Raw genomic sequence first — 18,666 nt, forward strand, 5'->3', positions numbered from 1 at the left:
CTTTTTCCAAACGAAAACATTTGGTTCAGGGTGGGGCTGAGTGAGTGGCTCTCCTGGAACATTTAAGAATGCCGAGGCAAAGCGTTGCTTTGGGAGATAAATCTCCTTTCTGTTACACTGCTGTGCTGCTCTAAATCAAAGCTGTGCTCAGAGGAATCCCTGTGCAGGAATCTTGTGCAGGAATCCCAGTGTGGTGCAGGCGCAGGACAGAGGCGTTTGTGACCTCAGCAGTGGTGCTTCAGAAGCAGACTTTGGTACTTGGGCTTTAGCACCTTAACATCACTTCAGTACCAGACTTTAGTGCTTGGACTTCAGCGTCACAGACACATTTTATGGAAAATCCTTCTGCTGGGATCTTTTTTCCTGAGAAGCTGAGAGGCCTCAGAAACAAAATGCAAACAATGGTTATCTGTGGGATGCAACAGGTGCATCTGGGATTGGCTCATGTGGTTGTTTCTAATTAATGGCAAATCACAGTCCAGCTGTCCGGACTGTCTGGTCAGTCACAAGATTCCTTTTCCTTTTCCTTTTCCTTTTCCTTTTCCTTTTCCTTTTCCTTTTCCTTTTCCTTTTCCTTTTCCTTTTCCTTTTCCTTTTCCTTTTCCTTTGCAGCCCACAGCACTTGAAGAGAAAGCCCTGGCTGGGATTTGTGTTGCTAAGGGGATGATAATGCATTTGTAGCAGATTTATTCTTTGCTTCCTCCTTTGTAAATATTTCCTAACTCACATTTTTAATGTGGATTCCATTCCTTTCTTACACACCCTTTTAATGCAGAAATATGATTTTAAAAGAAATAATAACTTGTAATGATCAGAGCACTGTAATGGAAACAAACTGAATTTGAATTCCATTTTAGGGCTCATTCCATGTAAAAATAGGCTTTAGGCATAAGTGCAGCTTGCACATGCCCCCACACTAACAGAGATATAATGCAACATTTCCTTAATGGCCCTAAAAGCAACTATAGCCAAATAAACCCCTTTAGGATAGAGAGATGTACATAATTAGAGTTGCAGATCTCAGATTATTCCATTTATCTTTGACTCCTTACGAGATGCATTGTCCTGTGCCCCTGCACAGAGTCTGGCTCCAGCAACTGCACAGAGGCAACTGTTATAAATGCCTTTGCCTTCTCTGGAAATTGGAATTCAAATTTTGTCCTTTCAAACACTCAGCAAAGGATGTCTCTGAAATTACCATTCAATAGGTGACATGGGATTATTGCCACATCCATTTCCTTGAGCTCAGCCTAAAAGCTGTTCTTTGGGCAGCTCAATCACCATTCCCCCTCGGAAATGCACAGCCCGTGCCTTGCTGCTCTCCCTGGATTAGCAGAGATGTTTATTTTTAAGGGCAGGCACATTTTGTGCAGGCCAGCCTGGCTGGGAGGCTGCTGTGCTGGCACAGAGTGTGTTGTGGCCAGAAATTGGGAAAACAATAAACAGGGAGCTCTGAGCTCAGTAATAATGCCTGACAGAGGGAGTGGGGTGCAGAACAGCTTTCACTGGGGTTATTAAATTTAGATAGGATCTCAGGGAAACCTCACTTCAATTTACATCAGAGTCTGGCTCCCTCTGCCAGAAGTACCTGAACAGAGGCTCAGAATTGTTGGAAAAGGAGGAGCTGCCCCTTCCAGGGTGGTTTCCCACGTGTGAGGATGTCACAGGAGCTTCGGCAGCTCTGACCCCACGTTGTGCTCAGTTCATTGGCACTGGCACCCAGGGGTTCTGCCTGTGCCTCACAGTGCTGGGAGCAACAGGTGGAACTGGGGCTTGCTGAAATCCATGTGTCATCTGTGATGGTGGTGACAGGGGGGGGTCTCGGGCTGAGGGAAGGGACGAGAATTTGACTCCACATTTCAGAAGGCTTGATTTATTATTTTATTGATATATATTGATATATATTACATTAAAACCATACTAAAAGAATTGAAGAAAAAGTTCTATCTCAGGAGGCTGGCTAAGCTAAGAATGGAAAAGAAAGAATGACAACAAAAGGCAGGTGTCTCAAGAATAGAAAAGAAAGAATGACAACAAAAGGCAGGTGTCTCAAGAATAGAAAAGAAAGAATGACAACAAAAGGCAGGTGTCTCAAGAATAGAAAAGAAAGAATGACAACAAAAGGCAGGTGTCTCGGACTCTGCTGGGCCTAGATTGGCCATTGATTATAAACATCCAAGATGGGCCAATCAAAAATCCACCTGTTGCACCCCACAGCAGCAGACAACCATTGCTTGCATTTTGTCCCTGAGGCCTCTCAGCTTCTCAGGAAGGAAAAATCCTAAGGGAGGGATTTTCCATAAAAGACGTCTGCGACAGGCATTGCTCGCGTGTCCTTGGTGCTCCCCACGAGCTGATTCATCAGCGAGCTGCTTCCACTCACACTGGCCCTGTGCAGCAGCCAGCACGGTCTGTGGCACTGCTTTCAGCAGCTGAAAACCCAAATTCCACGGCTTTACCTGAGATTTGCGGCGTTCCCATCCATTTCTGCCGCCCACAAGTGATAGTAAAGATAGAATTGCAAAGAGATAACATCCCAGTCCCAGGGCACTTCTGCTGCAGAGCAGATCCCAGTGTCAAATGCACGCTCAAAGTTTCTGCTGTCTTTTCCTGCTCTTTGTTCTCGGGCTCAGAGAATGCACAAAAAGCGGACAGGTGCTCTCCTCTTGTGAGAATTCTGGGTGCACATCAAAGTGGACTAATTACCTTTAGAAAAGCATTGCTCCCTTTGTAGAAATTCCCAGCTATTGTTGGCAGGCTGAGGAGTAATCCAGCAAAAAACTTCATTGTAGCTGAATTCAATTGATTTTGTTTCAAGGATTACAGGCAATTTAAGGCATGGCAGGAATGCATTTCCTTTTCTTTCCTATTTTCAACTGTTTTCCAATTACAAAGTGCTCCTGTCCTGGCATGAACATCTGCATTCATTTGGCAAAAGGCACATTTCTGATAGAACAGCAAATTGTCCCATGGTATTAAAGCACTGGGGTTTTTTATTCCCAAACTTGTATAGACAGGAGAGGAGAGGAGAATGGTGTCATCTCTGATATTGCAATAATAACTTCTTGCCAATCCTTGATTCCTCTCGTTGGTTTGAGCACTGAAAACCCAGCAGTGCCCCATGTTTGAAAAGCAGCACTGGGAAGGACTTCCCATCCAGTTCTCCTCCACACAAAGACAAATCCCAGTAGAAATTCCTGAGTAATTTCTGGATGTCCAGGAGTGCTTGTATGAAGTGCTGGGAGTCCTCCATGTGGTAACAGGGAGAGCCCTTGACTGATTTCAACCTTTCTTGGGGTCGGTCTCCTTAATTAAATAATTAAGGACATTTCTATCTCAGCTGAGGCTTCTGTGGGACTCTGTCTGTCTGTCCGTCCGTGGGGCATTCCAGGCTCTGCCTATGGAGGATTTCGGGCTCTGTCTGTCTGTCTGTCTGTCCGTGGGGCATTCCAGGCTCTGCCTGTGGAGGATATCAAGCTCTGTCTGTCTGTCCCTGGGGCATTCCAGGCTCTGCCTGCAGAGGATTTCGGGCTCTGTCTGTCTGTCTGTCCGAGGGGCATTCCAGGCTCTGCCTGCAGAGGATTTCGGGCTCTGTCTGTCTGTCTGTCTGTCCAGGCTGTGGCAGAGCTGTCCCTCCCCACTGGAGCTGTTCCCCCTGCAGCCCAGGCATCTCTGGTGTCCCCTCTCCCCCCGTGACAGCTCGGGGGGCTCCCCCCGTGTCCTGTAGCAGGAAGGGGCAGCAGGAAGGGCAGCGGAGCAGCAGAAATGCAGAGAGGCAGCCCGGGCACCCTGCTCTGGGCAGGCACAGGATTTCCCTGCCCTCGTTGGAGCTGCACCAGCTCCTGCAGAGCCGCGTGCAGGTAGAAAACCCCTCCAGACTCCAAGCTCAGCCCCCTCCACCTGCAGCCATCCCCGTGCAAGGCAGAATCCCCATGCTGGCAGCACTAAAGAATGCCAAGGGGCCTTTTTATAGGGCCTGGGGAGGGCAGGGAGCCAAAGGCATCCCACCTTCCTTCTGGAGTGAGAGAGGTGCCAGAATTAGCACCAGCAGCCACTTGGGCTGCCAGGGAGCCTGAGGGAGAAGGGAGCGCATCCCCAGTGTGAAAAAATGCCAATGGCTTGGTTTTAAAATGTTAAAAGTTTTAACAGTAATAAAATGGTTATAAAAATAGTAATATGATTAGAGTAATAATAATGTGGACAATTTGGATTAGGACAATATGAGACAATAGAAACAAAGAGTTATGGACAGTCTGGGTACCTTTTTTTGGGCAAAATAAGCCTGAAAAAGGACACATGTTAACAGGGGATTAACCCTTAAAAACAATAACATGTTGCATATTCATACACCTCATCCATGGTGCATAAATTCCATTCAAACACGGGATTCTGTCTGGGCAGTGTCAGCTCCTTCCTCTGAATGCTGACAGCACCCTGCCCGAGCGAGGTGGGAAGAAGTTCATTTCTCCTGATAATGGAGCAATAAATTCCCTTTCTCTGAAAGATTCAGGTGTCCTGTGGCTGCTGTCTCACTGCGAGTCCTTTCTTTAAAAAAAGCATCCCACATAGCACAGTTTCTATTTTAACATTTTGTTATAACCTAAAACTATATTTACCACACTACTTAAGAGAATTAACACAGCATAGCTTCCTAACCTAACACATACAATCCTCGTTTCAATATCTGCAAAAAGCCAACCGTAAAATACCCACTTTTCACACCCAACATCTTGTCCATCAAAGCAGAAAACACCTCGGAGAGGCAGCGAGGGTGCGGGAGCCGTTCCAAAGCAGCCGCACGTCGAACCCTGCCTGCCAAAAGCGAAGCAGCAGCAGCCTGTGCCAGAGCCTGATCGAGCTCCTCAAAGCCACCGTGGTTCTTTCCTTCCCTGGGAATCTGCAGTGCTGGGAGCTGTCCTGAGGGAGACATTTCACAGCCCTGCTCCTCCAAAATGGCTTTGGCTGGGGCACAGCTCCTTGTCCTGCTCTGCAGGGGTGATAAGCATCACCTGAATCATTTAGGCTGAAATAAAACGCCCCATATTTCTATTTTTTTTTTTCTTTGACAAACAGTTATTTCTGTCACCCACAATGACTGTTTTTAAGGATAGCAGAGTGAAGCTGAGTATTCCATTTATAAGTTTCATACTTTCTTTTGTTTAGATTTATTCACATTTTTGCAGCGTTTCACTGTGGAGAATTGTGTTTCACAATTCACAGTTTCACTGTGGTGGTATATGAAGCCAGGATTTGAGGAAAAACATGATCCATTGGCAAGGAAAAGCAGAGAGGAGAGGTATATCTATTTTTCAAGCAACTGGCCCACTGCTTAAGCAGCCAGGGGAAGAAAGGAACTTGGCAAGAAATCTCTGGTTTTTATATATTTTTATATATTCATCTGTGGATCTGACTGGGAAGCTCATGGATGTGGAAGAGGATCAGGGGCTGCTTCTCGCTCAGGTGCAGGTGGTGAGAAGGTTTCTGTGAGATAACAGGATTAAACTTGCAGGAAAATGATGAAAGGTGCAGGTGCATGGTGTGTGAGGAGGGGCATTTGGGAGTGAGGGATAAAGCATTTCCAGGACATTGCTGTGGGCAGGTAAAGTCCTGTGCCCACACAGACATCAGAGGTGTGGAGCTGGCTGCTCCAATGGGCGTGAGCCAGGCTTCAGCTTCAATCCAGCCCGATTCCCTGCATTCCCCGCCGCCTCTCCAGAACGCCCACCCATCCCAAGGTTCTGAATTTGGAACAATTTGGGGGTACAGCCCTGTGCCCACCCTGGAGCCCTGCGGCATTTTGGTGGCAGCAGACAAAAGACAGAAAAGCTCTCTTTGATTTCTTTTTCTCCTTTATGTGCTGCTTTGCAAGTAGTTTTCCATCCAATTAATCCCACTAGGTTTCTAATTGAAGTGGTGGCTTGCATAAATATTAATCAGTCTCTAAGAACCACGGAGGGTCAGGGACAGGCCAGATGAAAGAAGGTGTTTGGTGCCTCCTCTGGTTTATTTTTGCTGAGCTCTCCTGTTGCAGAAGATGCTCAGATTGTGTTTGCCTGGTGTGTTTTTGTTGGGTCTTATTGGTAATAGCAATATAGGTAAATAAATTACCTGAGCGTGTAACTCATGGCCCTTAATGCCATTTCCATGGCAAGTAAGTGGCTGCATATTTCTGTGCTGCTCTGGTCTCTCACTTCCTCCCTGACTAATGAATGGGCAAATATTTCTTCACTCTCCCCGGTGCAATATGTTGTGAGGACAAATAAATAAAAGGCTTGGAGTTGTGAGCAGGGGCCATACAACCTGCTGAAGAAAATTGCCATCAATGTTCTTGGTGCTCACCTTGGCTGGGTAACTTGTTTGCTGCTGGCACAAACTCAGCTCCAAACTGAGACAGTTTCAGAATTTCTTTCTTTGCTTTTCAGGACTGTTTTCATTTCAGTGTAATGGGATTTATGTAACCACTTAATTAGACCCCTTTACCTTTGTTAATTCAGTTCTTTAGGAAAATTAAGGAGCTGCTTAGGAAGGTGAATCGACAAAGAAGGCGAGGTACTGGCCAGACCAAGGCTTCAAGGCTTCTTTCTTTGTTATTGATATAACAAATATATAATTCCAGGGAAATTATATAATAATATATATATATATATATATATATATATATATATATATATATATATATATATATATATATATATATATATATATATATATATATATAATTATAACAAATATAATAATTCCAGGGAAATGACTTCCTGCACAGACTGGCAGGGCACTGGAGCTGCTCTTGCACTCCTTGTCCTGGTGCTGTCCCAGGGATGCAGCTGGGAGCATCAGGGACAGCATCAGGGTGTTTGGTGGTGCTGAGCTCAGAATTGGCTCTCCTTTCCAGTGGCAGTGACAAGCAAGGGGCAGCTTTGCCACAGGGAGGGACAGATCTGGGGGCTGCAAACCCACTGAAGCTCATTTTCCATGGATGGCTTTCAGCAGCGCTGGACAAGGTGGAGAAAAGTGACAAAATATCAAAGCTTTAGCGTTAATACTTCGGTAATATCACTTTTCAATCCATGCCTGTGCTCCAGTACTGCAGAAGCACATTCCTGTTGGTGGGTGCAAGACACAGATCCCAGCCTGTACCCAAGGCTTTCCCTTGCCATTGTCAGCTCCGGAAAGCTGCAGACACTGTCAAAATTAAGCTGCCTGAGGAAAATGTTCCTGCTGCATCCGTTTTTATCACTTAGCCTGTGGTGACATCAGCCAGCCTCGCAGGCAGCCAGGGAGCACAAACACAATTGGAAAGGGGACAGGGAAAGGAGCTTCAATTTTTCTTCTGCTGAAATGTGGGAGTTGTGGGGAAACACAGACAGTTCAGAGATATTTGCCTTCCTTCAGGCGTGCCATCAGCTCTTGTAGGAGCTTCAAAACAAAGCTCACCAAAATGACAGCACTTTGTTTGCTGCTGCACTGAGCAGCGAGGCTGCTCCTGAGGGAGCATTCTTTAACATCCTTGCAATGCAGGGCTGGAGAGAAGCCTCAAACCCTTGTGTGATGACAGCCATTCCAGCTCCTCAGACATGGCAACGCTCTTGTTGCCTGTCACCACACAGCAGTCACCTGAAAGGACATTAAATTGAGATTTTGGAACAGCCAAAGAAATAAAGCCACGGTGATAGAGCTTGTCATCTCCTAATCTGATATCTACACACATACATGTTGTGTGTCTGCTTGTGTTAAATCACTCTGGGCAAGAATTCAGCTGTTGAATAAAACAGTGTGTGACCATCATGAATAGACCAGAGCAGTTTGCTCTCCCTCCCTCCCTCCCTCCCTCCCTCCCTTATCACAGCTCCGAGTTATCACTGGAGCCCTCCACAGCTCAGTTCATAGATCTGAGTAACCTACCAGGTAATTCTGCTTTGGTTTGAGGGGTGTAAAACCCTCCTACGAGTTGTACCTGGCACGTTGAGTTCACTCAGGGCAGAGCTGTCACTGAGCTCTTTCCCCTGGCTCCCACTGCCCACAAAAACAGAATCCCTGTGCGTGTACCTGGAAAAGTTCACCAATCTGCAGCTATTTATATAAATAGAATACATAGAATATTTATTTAAATAAATCGGGTATTTATATAAATAAATCCCCTATTTGGGCCAGAATAGAGAGCTGAGCCGCACGGGGAGCAGCTGCTGTGCTGCCTGGGGAAGAAGATGAGAACAAGAAGAGAAAAGGACAAGGAGTGTCCGTGTGTGCCTGCACAGACAGGGACAGCACAGGGAGCCCCACGCTGCTGCTCCTGCCCAGAGCTGCCTCGGAAAGCCTGTCCCCATGTCCCCAACCCTGTGACATTTGGAAAAGCCTCCCTGTTTGTTCTTCATGGGAGATCTCAGAGCAGCCACAGCAGCCTGGTCCTTAGGTCACTCTTCAGGAGAGCAAAGATCCAAATCTTTTAATCCTTGAAGCAGAGATTTGAACCTCTGCTGCTCTCTCTCTCTCTCACATGCCCAGGGAAGAATATCGCTCCTGAAAACATTTGATGGCTTTGACAAATGTTCACTTATAGATGAAACGTATTTTTGCCAAAAAAAAAAAAGAAAAAAAGAAAAAAAATCCTAAGCCGTTCTTTTCCCTTGGCTCTGCTGCTCTTTATTTTCCTCTGCTTTCATCTCCAAGCCTCCTACCCTTTTTCTGTCGTGTCTGTTTTGATTCAGCCCATGCCCTGAGTGACTCCTGTCTTGCTCTGTGCTTGTTCAGTGTCTATCACCACGGCTTTCAGTCTGTTAGCACCCAGAGGCATTAACATAATGCAGGTAATGAGGGCTAAATTTAACTTGCTCACAACTGCTTTTACCCACTCTAATATGCATCACACCCTTCAAGTGACAGACTCAAATTGCATATAATAGCTGCCTGGCTGCAGTACACAGACAAAGAAGGTGATAGAAAGCATTTGCCTCAATAAAAAAAAAATAAAGTTTTTCCCATCCAGAATCCTCAGCTTCATTTTTTCCCATTGCTTTCAGAAGCTTCATGTCAAGATAGATTTTCCTTCCACTGTGATGACATTAAATCTCATTGCTGCTGTAAAATATGCTTTATGAGTTATTAAAGAGTGTTACAGCAGCTGAATTGGGCAATCATTAAATAAATATTGCTAAATAGTTTATTAAAAGAAAATTTAACTGTTTGCCATTTTTACTTATCCTCCCTAGGATAGTGGATTTTATAGGTTTCCTTGCTTTATCTGGTTTTATGATCTGGAATAAACACTACAAACTTCATCATTCATCCAAATATCTATAAGAGGTTTAATTGATGAAGATCCCCTTTGAATAAAAAATAACTAAATAGCATTCCTAATTTTCTCTGTTCAGTTCCATAGTATCCCACACTGAAAGCTCCAGAAAATTACTCTGAAGTTCTTTAGCTTGTAATTCTTTGCTTTTGCAAGTTGCACTCACTGAATTAACCAATAATAATCAGATTATGGATGGGAAAGTGGAAGAAAAAAGTAATTCAAAAAGTACAAGAAGTCTGAGTCATAGGGAACAGTTTGTAAGGGTTCATTTGGACACCGGCTTTGGTTACTGGCAAAAATGTGAGCTCTTGCTTAGCTTTGTGTGCTCCTGCTCAGCTTTCACTGGGCAGAGTCTGCAGGGCCCAGGACTGGCCCTGTGTGCCCAGGGCACAAACCAGGAGAGCACCCCCTGCACACCCCAGCAATAAACTGGGGCAATAAACAAACACCCAGCCAATCGCCAGAGCTGCCGCAGAATGCAGGTGTGGATATCATCTCTCCACGTTGTGATTTTTTTGGGTTTTTTCCCCTAGGAACTCGTGCTCACTCCTTGACTCACTCTTCTCTCTCCATCTTTGCCAGCCCCATCTCTCTCTCCTTTGGCCGCCCCAGTCCGTGGTGCTGCCAGCTCCTGACATTTCCCAAAACCCCAACACGTGGCTGGGTCCATCCCCTCCATGCCCAGCCCCTCCTGTCCATCTCTAACAATATTTCATCTCTGTTTTTCATTCAATTGTCTTCACTTCAATAGGTTTAAAGACAGCTCCTGCATATTTAATTACGCTCCCCTTCCCTGTGTTCCTTGCAGTCCACCCAGTCTGCAGTGCTTTGTGTGCTGAAGAATTAATTCCCAGTGAGGCTGGCCCGCGCTCAGCCCATTACACCCAGCCCATCTCAGCTGGAAAAGGCTTTTCTCTGTAAGGCTGGGAGCCTCTGCAGCACAGCATTGATCAAAATCAGGTCAACGGTGTCACACAAGTGTCTGCAGCTCATGGTAAAATTGGTCATTAGGAGCCATGAAAGCAGGGTATAACCGTGGACAGAGAAGCAAAGAAGTAATCACAGGAATATTTCCCATTCCTCTTTTAATAAGCTATCATTTACCCTTGTTCTGTTTTCATCCCTTTGGGGCATACATCTTGTGCAGGGAAATGTAAAAAAAAAAGTAGAAATATAGAGGAAAGTAATAATGAAATAGTGCATGTGTTTAAATATTTGCAGGAGAAGGGAAACATCGCAGAGTTTCCCACAAAGTCTGTGATGACACGGAAGAAGTGGAGGCTTGTCAAAGCAGTAATTAAGTTCAGTTCCAGAGGGCTGTTTGTGTTGGACCTGCTGGGTTTCCTTGCAGGGAATGCTCTGAGATGCAGAATCCCACTGAAGTCAGGTTTGCCACTGCCTCAGCCTGAGAGCAGAGCCCTGAAAGCAGCTGGGGCTTTGTCTGTGCCCAGGTCATCTCCAGGATAATTTGGTTTCTTGGTGTGACTCCCTGGCTGGGGTCAGCTCCTGCTGCAGCTGAAGTAAGAGATGCACAAACAGCAAACTGGTCCCTGTTGGAAAAGCATCCCTGAGCAGAGGAGCTGCCCTTTATTCTACAAACAATCTGTGTTCCTGGGTGTGTTTACCTCGGGATGCATTGAGGTGTTTACAGCAGGATGCACGTCAGGGGGATTCCCAAACCCTGAAGGTGCTGGGGGTGAGGTGAACCCTCATTGAGCAGTTTAATGCGCTCTGTGACACACACATTCCTATTCCTGGGTTTGTTTGCAGGCTCTGGGCCCCAGGTGTGTGACCCAGCTCCTCCCAGAGGAGTGCAGCTCATCTGCTGCTGCAGATAAACACGAGTGGCACTCCAGGCTCTGGAGGAGTTCGTTTCCTCTGAGCTGACCCTTCATTTGCTGCATTAGTGAGAGAGGGGTGATGGCACTCGTGGTAATGCAGGGATTGAGTGCAGAGAGCTCAGAGGAGAGCGGGGAGCTCACACAGGCTCTGGGTATAACAACACCCTCAAACTGCTCTGGTTCTCCCACTGGAGCAGCTCCCAGGGCAGGGGCAGCCTCCAGGCACCAGAGGACATGAGGGGGGGAAAAGTAAGAAATGCAGCAGCAGCTGACTGACCTGCACCAAAAGCCAACAGGAACCAAGAAACCAAAACCAACCTGCACCAAAAACCAACAGGAACCGAGAAACCAAAACCAACCTGCACCAAAAACCCAACAGGAATGAAGAAACCAAAACCAACCTGCACCAAAAATCAACAGGAACTGAGAGACCAAAACCAACCTGCACCAAAAACCAACAGGAACCAAGAAACCAAAACCAACCTGCACCAAAAACCAACAGGAATGAAGAAACCAAAACCAACCTGCGCCAAAAACCAACAGGAACCAAGAAACCAAAACCAACCCGCACCAAAAACCAACAGGAACTGAGAAACCAAAACCAACCCGCACCAAAAACCAACAGGAACTGAGAAACCAAAACCAACCTGCACCAAAAACCAGTGAGATTTTCTGTCATGTCCTGAAGTGTGACCGTGTTCACAGGGGTCTTATGTTGAGGGAAGAGATGAGGATCTGACTCCATGTTTCAGAAGGCTTGATTTGTTATTTTATTATATATATTGCATTAAAACTATACTAAAAGAATAGAAGAAAGGATTTCATCAGAAGGCCGGCTAAGAATAGAATAGAAAGGAATGATAACAAAGGTTTGTGGCTCGTACAGACAGTCTGAGCCAGCTGACTGTGATTGGCCATTAATTAGAAACAACCTCATGAGACCAATCCCAGATGCACCTGTTGCATTCCACAGCAGCAGATAACCATTGCTTGCATTTTGTTCCTGAGGCCTCCCAGCTTCTCAGGAGGAAAAACCCAAAGGAAAGGATTTTCCATAAAAGATGTCTGCGACACTGAAGTTCTGGTGTGGGGCTGGAGACACCGGGCACCCACCCAGGAGGCTCTGTGGGCCCCAAACGTGCAGAACCCAGGCATCAAAAATGCTCATTGATCTCAGAGCATGATGAAGCAAGTTCAGAGCGGCTTTGTTCTGTGAAATTGGATTTCTGTGATCTTGTCCTTGCCGTGTGTGAGCTGACACCACTGGGGGTGAGTGCTGAGCCTGAGAACAGTGGTGTCCATGTCCCCCAGGCCTGGCAGAGACATCAGTCACACTTGGGGAATGACAACAAAGGAGGAGTGCTAAAGAGCCATCACATTTTGGGAAAAAATGTGAGAAAATTAATGACAGAAGATACTGGCTGCTTTTTTTTTTTTTTTTTTTAAGCAAAAAGGGTAGAATTTGAAGTGCAAAATTTTAAAAGTTGCTGCAATAATGTCAGTCTGCTCAAGCTGCCAAGTTGTGCAGAACCTGGAGTGGTGCACACACACAAAGACAAAAAAAATAAAAATTCTCCTCTTTTGTTTTCCTAGAAAATCTGTGGAGGGCCTCCATCCTGGAAAGATGATAATTGGAGTGAATTGCTGATGCTGATTAATTAATTATGCTAAGAAATATTTCCCACATAGCTGAAGGTGTTGAGGGAAGCCCGTGACACAGATTTCACCATTTGACCTTCCACTATTACAAACATTCACAGGGACTTCAGTTAAAGGCAGAGGAGAAAAGCTCCAATTTCTGTGTCTGGGATGTGCTGGGGGAAATTTGGAGCTCTTTGGTTGGGTTCTGATAGAAACAGGCAGAAACTGATTTTCCTGGAAATCAGAGATATTTGCATTTTCAAGAAAACCCAAACAAACAAAAAACCAAACCAACAAACAAAAACCCACAAACCTAACCAAAAACAACAACAAAAACAAGCAAAGAAAGAAAAAAACCAAAAACAAGAAAAACCAAACCCCAAAGTTTCCCACTTTTGTTAAGGGAGAACTGAAGATCTTTACCTTTCTTTAGAGTCCAAAACTTCCTCATGCACCTCAAAAGCCAAAAGAACAGGAAACTTCCAGCCTGGTGGAAATTAAGACCTTCTGTACCACAACTCTTTTTATTTTGTATTTTATTTTTTGTCATCAGTATTTATTTTGTATATATTTTTTATTTTTTATTTTATTTTGTATTTGTATTTTGGCTCCCTCTCCCAGCCCCTTCCACAGCAAAAGTTGGTCACTCATAAACGTGTCCTTGTGGAAAAATGTTTAATTAGAAAAATCTCCATATTTTGTAGCAGACCATGTGCAAGTGATGGGAAGGGAGGTTCCAATGGCCAGAATATTCCACGATTTTGGAAGTGAATTTAAATGATTTTGTTCTCAGCACTGCACTGTGCCAATGCCTGTGACAGAGTTACAGTTTTGGGTTTTGTTTCCTGAGCAATCATTAATGCTCCTGGTGCCTTGCCAGGCTGAGGTGGGGATGAAACCTGATGCAAGACCATCATTAACTCCATTAACTCCAGAATGTTGCTTTCTAATAAGCTGGTGAGAGCCACTGCTGCAGTTCTGATGTGTTGACATTCAATAGCTTCTGATTTCTGATCTGTTCCATGGTGCTAGGATGGTGCTGGAGGCAATTAGCTGCACTTGGGGAATGATTGATTGTTCTGCTCCCTCCCAGCTGCTCTGTGGGTTTAACTTTTAGCTACACTTTAAAATCAAAGGGTTTCTTTCTGTTTTTTTTTTTTAATTAGTTAACAATCTGCTGACAAAACAGCCCTCCATCTGAGGGATGGTTTGCTCTGACATGGCTTTGCAAAATTTAATTATTAACATTGCAAAATTTAATTATTACAAATGTTGGCAGTCCAGGGTGGTCTTTTGATGGTTTCCTGATGCCCCTTTGAGCTTGGTACTTCTTCCTTCTTGGCTTTAGGTTCTCTGCTTATACCACCTTAAATAGATATTTTGCAATATCAAGCGTGTCTTAAAATACACCTTCCATCTTGTGAAAGATAAGCTTTTACCAATTTTCCCACACTTAAAAAGCAGTTTAAAACTTGCCACAAACAATTACAATTTTACACCTAGAGCAGATAAATTGTAGGGAGAGGTAAGAGGTGTGAGTCCATTGGCACTCAGTGCCAGGCAGGAGCGCCCACTGTCCTTCCTGCAGCTCAGCTTGTCAGGAGAACAACGCAGAGAAAATAAATTACCCATAAATTACCCATAAATTACCCATAAATTACCCAGAGCACAGGGCCAGGCACGGCCAGGCTGTGTGAGCAGGGGAGGATCAGGGATTTTCAGGCCATGGCAGAATTCTGTGTTCCCAGGACGAGGGAAGAGATGAGAATGTTGACTCCACGTTTCAGGAGGCTGATTTATTATTTTATGATATATAATATATTAAAAGAAAATGATATATTAAAATTATACTAAAAGAATAGAAGAAAGGATTTCATAAGAAGGCAGGAAAGGAAAGGAAAAGGAAAAGGAAAAGGAAAAGGAAAAGGAAAAGGAAAAGGAAAAGGAAAAGGAAAAGGAAAAGGAAAAGGAAAAGGAAAAGGAAAAGGAAAAGGAAAAGAAATCTTGTGGCTGACCAGAGAGTCCGAGCCAGCTGACTGTGATTGGCCATTAATTAGAAACAATTACATGAGACCAATCCCAGATGCACCTGTTGCATTCCACAATGTAATCATTGTTTAGATTTTGTTCCTGGGGCCTCTCAGCTTCTCAGGAAGAAAAATCCTAACAAAGGATTTATTATAAAATATGTCTGTGACACACTAGCTTTAAAAGTCCCTGAAAACCAAACAGAGGCTTGGTCACTGTGAAGGTGACAAAATCCTGGAAAAATTGAATATTTTCCTTGCTGCCCCAGCTGGGCTCTGCCCTCTCCAGCAGCTGCCCCATCTCAGCGTGGATTTCTTTATTCCACCCTGCGTCCTTTCCCTGTCTCCTGCTTTGTGCTGTATTTATAGATCCCAGGGATTGTGCTCAAGTCCTTTCCAATTGAGCAGCCCAGCCTGAAAGCCCTGAGAGAACAGGGATGGGGCACAGGGATGTGATTCCTGCTGATGGGGCTGGAGTGTGGCCTGACATCCTCAGACCAAGAGCAAATGTCTTGTTACCCGTTTTTATTCCTTTTATTCCTTCAACACGTCCCTGGGTGCTACAGGGAAACGCTCCTGCTTTTAATATTCCTGCCTCATTTGGCTGTATTGATTTCATGGTAAGTTGCATGGCATTACCTGCAATTATTTGTCATTTTGCTCTTTAAAAAAAAAAAAATCATCCCAAGTCGTGGCCTGGGCTGCAAATGAGATGAGCACTGGAGTGGAAGAGCAGAGTCCAACTTACCCTGGCTCGTGCTTAAGGGAATTCAGCTTGCATATTTACAGCAGAGCCCTCCACATTTCTGCTTAGCTTTATTGGGGCTGAAGATTTTATGTGAGGGGGGAAAAAAATATAAAGGACTGATATAAATATGAAGGATTGGTTAAGAAATCAGAAGCAATTCACTAAAGTTCTTGTTAAGATTTGATCCCATTACTATTAGAATTCACTGAAATCATTGTTAAGATTTGATCCCAACACTGTCAAGATTAAAAAAAAAACTTTCACAAAGGCAGAAATTGGCACAAAATTGTTTGTAAAAATATTTGGAGGCAGTGCCAGCTCAAAAGTCTAAATGGTGATAATTTCCTTGCAAACTCAAGTGTTTTTAGCTTTAAGGTAATGGTTTTGTTTAGGTTCAAAGGTGCATCCAGGCATCATCAGGACTGGTGCTGCTGAGCAAGCCATGGGCAGCGCCACTCCCGATTCCAGTGTGGGCATCCTTGGCTGCCACAGAAATTCCCTCTTGTTCCAGCTCCTCCTCCCTTCTTGGGCAGGACCAGGAGAATTCCCTCATTTAATCCCTGGCAGAGGGAGCAGCACCAACCCTGAGTTAAATAACTCACATTAACATCAGTTCATAAACCGGATCCATCGGGTCCCAACAACAAATGTGCGATATAAATGGGGATATTGAGGCACACACAGGTCAGAATGCAAAGCACCCTTATCAGCTGCTGAAATGCATTTTGCAGAGTTTCAGAGGATGAGACCTGGGCAGTGAACCCCGAGCTCCAGTGCAGTGAGGAGTGAACCCATCTGCAGCACAGGGATGTGACCTCACCTACTCATTCCCAGTCATGACAAAAAGCCACTTAATTTGATTTTGGCTTGATCATTTCTTTTTTTAAATTATGCTAATCTTAGCAAATGGCTTTTTAATTTTTAGCGTTCAGGCTTAATTAAAATGCAAAGGAAAGTTTAGAGGCGCCACCTCTCATCTCCCACACACTCCACCACCTGCAAAATCGTATAGAAAAAAAAAGGGAAAAAGATCCCTGAAGTTGTTAAATATCTCTGATAACTGAGGCCCCAGAGCTCTGCTTTTTCACCCTGGAAAATCACATAGTGTGATGGGCAAGGAGAATCTGAGAGTTCCTTCCAGGCAGGGCATGGGTGTGGGGATTTCTGGGCACCTGGTTGGGCATGGAGCGGGCAGGGACGGCTCACTGCACGTCAGACTCAGAGCAGGACGTGTTTTCCTTCATCCTTTCTTCAGCTTCTGCCATCCTGGTGACACACATCAGGGCTCAGCAGGAAATAACCGCGTTCACTCTGCCAGCTCTGCCACAAGGCTGCTCCAAATGGGACAGGCTTTGGCAATGGAGCCCTTTCCTTCCTGCATGCTTTGAATAAAATATCCAAATAGCAAAGAAATCTGACTGATGAGCAGCAGCAATGGAGAATATCAACTGACATGAGGTAACAGTGGCTGTAAATCCAATCCAGTGCTGTTCCTCCCGTGCTCTCCTGTTACACTGAGTTATGATTGCAAGTGACAGAAAACGTCCAAATTTGTCACTCCTCGTCCAGCATCCCTCAGTTCCTAAATATATCCTGCTACCAGTGATCCCTCCAAGACAGGAGGGATTGAAATAAAAATATTTAAAGTGTTTAGGAGGAAATATTTGAGAAGCACTTGTGAAGGCACTGTGGAGTTCAGCAGTGTTTGTTTTCCCTGTGTGTTTGGGGCAGTACACCAGGCTCCAGTTTGGCCCAGTAATTGATAATTGATAATTGATAATTGATAATTGATAATTGATAATTGATAATTGATAATTGATAATTGATAATTGATAATTGATAATTGATAATTGATAATTGATATGTTCTGGTGACCTGCAAACAGCTCCAGACCAAAGACAAACTTTCTTGCTTGAGGCCATAATAACCCACTGGAGAAAAAACCATCAACAATCAATTCTTTATAGAGCAGGGAGATCCCTGCCTTTATCCATTTTTTGTGTCTTTTTGTGGCACTGAATTGTGTGTGAGTGGGGTTGTGTGGAGCCAGCTTGGCTGGGTGAAGGTAATCACTTCCTCATTTACTAATCATATCTGCAGCTTAAGGGGAAAGGTTGGCAACCTCCGATGGAAGATTAAATGAGTGAGACTCCCAGAGATTCCTTTAGCTGGAGAAATTGATTTAGAGCACTCAGGAAAGTCTTTCTTTTGGAAATGGAATGAGCAGGTGGCTGCAATTTATATAAATTAAACCTTGGGCTTGTTCCTCTGGCTTGAGTGCGTTTTCTCCCTGTTTTTAACAAAGCTACTGGTGCATAAATAGTGTTTGATTCTTTTTCTAAATGTTGGTTCTGTATGGTTGTTTTTAATCACTGAACCTTTTGGAATCAATTGTGGGATTAATGTAATTGCAGGTTCCTTATTCTGTGGAGCACAGTGCAAGAGAGGAGCTGTGGCCAGGGAGGGAAAGCACAGTTTGCATTCTTGTCTCACGCCGCTTTTCCCCACCAGCCTCTGCCCTATCATTACAATCAAAATTCTTTATCCTGAAAATTGCGACACGAAATTTTGGAGCTTAAAATAGCACTTGTGTGAGGCAGAGATTAGATTATGCAAAGTGTTAATGCAGCATTAGCTGAAGAGTCCCAATTAAATAATTATAAATAGTTACAAGTCTAGTCCCTTTCTTTCCAGAGCTCTGGAGTTTCAAACTTTTGCACTCTGACAGTGCCAGTTAAAAACGACCCAGACCTCTGAAGCTTTTGCTTTTTCTCCTTTTTTTTTTTTTTTCAAAGGGCAGACATGAAATTTCAGTTTTAAAACTAACAAGTGAGAAAACTAACTTTAAGAGAAAGGCACAGCCAGGGGTTCAGGCTGATTTTGAGAGGCTCAGGAGGTGCTGCTGCCACTGGATGGTGAAAATCCAGCCCAGTGGAAATCCTGCACAGTGAATAACTCACAGCCATGGGCAGGACCAGATTTATTTATTTATTCATGATGCCTGTTTAGTTGCCCCAATAAGAGATTTTAAACCGTGCAGTGAAGTGGATTTTGAGCACCTGTGTCAGGGTCAGGACCAGGTTCCTGCTGATGGGGAGGCTGCAGGTGCGGGTTACA

The sequence above is a fragment of the Ammospiza nelsoni genome, chromosome 18, assembly GCF_027579445.1.
Source record: "Ammospiza nelsoni isolate bAmmNel1 chromosome 18, bAmmNel1.pri, whole genome shotgun sequence".
In the NCBI taxonomy this organism is placed as follows: Eukaryota; Metazoa; Chordata; class Aves; order Passeriformes; family Passerellidae; genus Ammospiza; species Ammospiza nelsoni.